The sequence below is a fragment of the Myodes glareolus genome, chromosome 3, assembly GCF_982192425.1.
Source record: "Myodes glareolus chromosome 3, mMyoGla1.1, whole genome shotgun sequence".
In the NCBI taxonomy this organism is placed as follows: domain Eukaryota; kingdom Metazoa; phylum Chordata; class Mammalia; order Rodentia; family Cricetidae; genus Myodes; species Myodes glareolus.
The window spans coordinates 82,141,216-82,146,266 of NC_142028.1; the positions used below are offsets into that span (position 1 = coordinate 82,141,216).

At 40.7% G+C, this 5,051-nt stretch overlaps 1 pseudogene; it reads right to left on the reverse strand.

The window, feature by feature from the left end:
- Positions 1-2,977: 2,977 nt before the first annotated feature.
- LOC125412699 (U2 spliceosomal RNA) lies at positions 2,978-3,073 on the reverse strand (annotated as a pseudogene).
- Between the last annotated feature and the right edge of the window lie 1,978 nt (positions 3,074-5,051).

A 5,051-nucleotide genomic window follows, 5' to 3' on the forward strand; every position in this document is an offset into this window, starting at 1 on the left:
TCCTTCAAGATTTTAAAGTATTTCTCTTCTGTCTTCAATCACCACACAAAATTGTCCATAATTTTCTCTTACACAGCTGGCCTTCTAATGTGAAGAAGGCCTTTATGGTCTAATTGTTGCCCCCCTACTCCCAGCCAACATTCTATTTCTGTCAAAATTTCTTTATGGACATGAAGAAATTTCCTTAATTTTTAGTTGTTTCCTCTCTTGTCATGTTCCAGTTTGTTCTGTTTCTTAGAGCAAACCAGTCCTAATGGAATTCTACATTCAAGGGATATTTTTGAACCTTTCTCTTTAGTGGAGGCTACCATACATCCATATGATGTGTTTGACCCACTCCGCCTCCAGTTCTCCCTCTAAGCTTCTACTCCCCCTCCCGCTTCGCGTACTCTTGCTCCTTTTAAAATCCGCCAGATCTACTTTGTGCTAACTCTGTTAGCAATAGAACACAGATGTATGGCGATAGAACCACTTACTGCTACGAGGAGTCTTTTTATCACATTAGAGTATATTATAATTTACTGATAAATATTTTAAATGTGGATGAACATTGAATCTTTTAGAAAACAAAAACTTGTAGACTCACACCAAGTTCATCATAAAAGGAAGTTTTCAATATTTTTCTGTATCATATGTCATAGCTAGTAACTGTAATTCACTGGTGGAATTGATTTTTGGGCATAAATTCAAAATTATTTAACCTTATGGAACTGCATCTTATCAGAAATCAGCCCACCACCGTTACCGTGTGTTGATAGCTTTTAAATGTTTGATTCTCTTATTTTAGCAAATTATCCTTTCTAGTTTGATGCAGTAATAATTGATTGAAATACTCGGTGTTTATCTAAAACATTCATGACAAAATGGAACTTCCCTGCTGTCTTTAAATGTTTACTGAAGTCCACTTTTAGCAATAGTTTTCTAAGAACCCCGTCCCAGTTAAAGGTGTGGGATGTCATCATACAGAACACGGCTGCCTACAGTCGTGACCGACAAATATATTGAAAGAAGAGAGTCCACAGCCTGGAAATCAGGTCAAGTCAGTAAAGATATTAAAATGCAAACAAGAATGTAGAAAGCTGATAGTGACAAAATTAACAGCGGATGAAGAGAGGAGGTGGGGGAAACAGTGAAGACAGCCACACCAGTGTTCTTGCAGCCAGAGATGCTTGCAATAGAGCCGAAGAGACGCAACAGCACACATGAAGACAAAAGGAATTCAGACATCACTGAAAACATCACAATCATTTGAGATAATATACTTTATGAGGCTGGTCCAGAAAGCCATTTTGACATCCCATTATAGTTTGAATCTGCACTATCCCCTTGTAGGCTCACGTCTGAACACCTGGCACCCAGCTGGTGGTACTGTTGTGGTAGGTTGTTGGCCTTTTCTGGTGGAGATAAGCCAACTGGTTTATTTTTGGTTTTTCAAGACTGTATTTCTCTATGTATTTCTGGCTGTCCTGAAACTTACTCTGTAGACCAGGCTGGCCTCAGACTCACAGAGATCCGCCTGCCTCAGCCTCCTGAGTGCTGGAATTAAAGGCCTGCGCCACCACCTTCAGGCTGGGAGTGAGTTTTCAAGGTCAGAGCCCGGCCCTGCTTCTGTTCCTTTCTCTGCTTTCTGATCTTCTGAAAACTGTTCGGCTTCTAGACAGACCTCAGCCACTATGATGATCTCTGTGCCTGGGAACTTTGAGCAAAATCAATACTTCATCTTTTGTTTGTTTCAGGCATTTTGTCCCAGCAATAAGACAAGCAACCAAATCCTCAGAACAAGCTGTATTATGAAGAGTAGCTGAACTGGTGAGCTCTGGGCTTGACTGAGAAACTCTGCCTTAAAGAATGAGATGGAGAATGGTGGAAGAAGATTCTTAGTGACAGCATTGGGCCTCTACACACATGCACACATACACACCCATACACATACAAATGCATGTAGAAAAAAAGCATTCAAAAAACACTGGAAAAGAAGAAAAAAATCTTAAGTAAACTATAAATGTCTACAGGCCAATCATCTGAGAAAATAGATGCAAAATTCTAAATATTAACTAATCAAATCCAATGATATACTTTTAAAAATCCAACTAAACTTAATTAGTATAAAGAAACTTGCATTGAAATTGTTCATATTAGAAAATAAATTTTTAAAAAGCCAATGGATCAGGGACTCTGCTGTGAGATTGTGTCTCCTAGTAACATCAGAAGCTATATCTATAAATTCACACCAACAAGACCACACAATCATGAGCTGACCAAGAGGACACCAAATATGCCAAACAGAGAAAAGCCCATGAGGCTTCAACCCTACACAGAGAACCCCAGGCAACTGAGAGAAGCTGGGAGCAGGAGAAGTAGTCCTCCCCAGGGAAGAACATGCCATCTGGTTGTCCCGTGCCAAATGGTCAGCCCTAGAAACATATATACAAGTAATATTATCTGAACTCAACTGGTTAGATATTGTTTATATATGTCTGTACAATGGCATAAATACATGCAATAACAATGAAAAAGGAGGCTATAGATTTGAAGGAGAGCTGGGAAGGGTAGGTGGGAGAGTTTGGGGGGAGGAAGGGAACAAGAGAAACCTTGTAGTTAAATTACAAGAAATAAATTGAAAAATAATTTAAGAGCAGCTCCAGCCAATACATAAAAAAAAACAAAACTTGTTCACATTAATGAAGTTAGCATTCAGGCATTATGCTAGCCTGCCCCTTGGGGACCTAGCAGGATGCACTCAGGCAGTATTCTGGCCTGCTCAGGTCCTACAATGTATGAGCTACATCTCCTCATAAAAGGTGGGTCCCACCTGTCTTCTCTTCCCCGTCCCCTTTCTCTTCTTCTGTTGTTCCTGTCTCCAGAGGGCAGTCTCCCTACCACCTTTCCTATTCTTTTCCCTCGATAAAAAGCCCTCCACGTGAGTCCCGTCACATAATGGCATCTGTCTCTTTCCCAACATTCATTAAACTGCAACGTTGGTTCCATGACTTGGATAGAGGACATATTAGATATTAAACTGATAAGAACAGATACTACACTTGATCTTAGCCAAAAAGCCGAGAACAGCTAGACTGATGTTGTCCTAAGACCTCTGCCCTCAATGACTGTGGAGGACCCTAGGGTGACTGCCTAGGTAGTTAGCGAGTAAGTCTCTGTCATTTTAATCACTAACTAACTCAGGTAAATGTATCCTTCTCAGAACTCTGAGCTGTTTGAGGACTAGGCTAAAGGTGGTTTTGTCAGCAGCAACCAAGGCTTCAGCTGCCTTCTCAGTTCTCTGTGTAAAATTCAAGTCACAGGCCTCGCTCTTCCTAGAGCTAATACACAATTTACCTTGTTACCAGACTCAGAAAAGAGATAAACTCACAAAAACAGATTTCAGTGCAATTTCTTCCCATTTCTTTGTTTAAAGGAACTTGCCTCACAGTGACTGCTCTTTGATCAGCCAGATGTCTCTCCTGGGGAATTAGACAGAAGGTGCTTTAAGGATGGTTTCTGTGAAGATAGGAAGGCTTAACTGGTGATAAGGAGGAAGTGATTTGAGATGTGCAAAAAGAACAAAATGTTTCAGATTTCTTTCCCTCACTATGCTACTAGTATGTTAAGACTCAAAAAGTTCATAATCTTAACAGTGATTGATGGAATTCTGATAAGCAATTAATCTAGCTCTGGCAGAGTTCTAAATGTCATACTATTACTATCCAATCATAGCCACAAGATCAATATTTTAAATTCCCTTTGGTTGTTTTCTAACTATAGCTTAAAAGGTGTTTTTCATTGTGCTAACAATATTGGTCACAATTTTCTAGATAGAAGAAAGAGTGTTAATGCTTTCAACCAGAATCATTTCTGGCATGCGTATACTGCCGTTTCTACAATATAAATTTCAGTATAGGTTATAAACGGTGGGAAAGTTAATGTGTCTAAAATTTATCTTTTCACAAACTCAAAGAATTCTGCAAGCTCTGGGGAGTTGACTTGGATTCACTTTGAATAGGTCAGATGCACTGCCAGACACTCTCCAGATAAGCAGCTGAAGCCTCCCCACCATTCCCTAGTCCCTCAATTACCAGGACAAATTTTTCCCTAAATTTATTTTAACTTCATCCTCTGTTCTATCAGCATCTTCCCAGGTCCAAGAGGCACCAGATGGTCTCACAGAGCCTGGACAGCAAAGTGAACCAGTGAGCTCTTTCAGCATTCTCAGGTCCCCCAAATTGTGATGCCCCCAGGTCAGCAGGAAGCAGCCTCAAGAACCTGGTACCTTCATTTCCCACTTTCACTTGCTATCCCTAAGTCACTTCTTATAATAAACAAAAGGGAGGAATGTTAGCATGCAGACGTTATACTAGAGTGTCCTAGTATAATGGGGACCTAGCAGGATGCATTCAGGCTGTACTCTGGCCTGCTCAGGGTCCTGAAAAAGTCATCTTCTACATCACTATAACACATGCGCTATGTCCCCTCATAAAAAGCAAGCCCAGCCTGCTGCCTCCTGTCTCTTTTTCCTCCTTCTTCTCCTCCTCCTCCTTCTTCTCTTTCTTCTTCTTCCTCCTCCTCCTCCTCTTTCTTCTTCCTTCTCCTCTTTCTCCTCTTCCTCCTGCTCCTCCCTTTTCTTTTCTTCCACTATTCCTGTCTCCAGAGGCCTATCTCTCCCTCCCTCACTTTCCCATTCTCTTCTCCCAAAAAAGAAAACCCTTCACTTGATCCCTGTCACATGACAGCATCTGTCTCTCTCTCTCTCTCCTGCTGGTTTTTTAAACTACAATAAATGGGTTATGATACATTATTTGTATTGATTCTCTCACACTGTATATTAAGAGATATTGGAAAATTTAAAAATTATTTTTCTGTCCTTCTGTCTTGCTTGCACTATTGAAGATCAAGGGCTTCAGGTATATCAGGCAAATGCTCTACCACTAAGATTCCCCTCAACCACTGTGTGACCTAAAACACAGATACTGTGGTGATCTTTGTGGGAACCGTCCCCAGTGTATCACTTCAGACCAATGGCCTTCCGGACATTTTCTAAGTGCCTCATCCCTGTA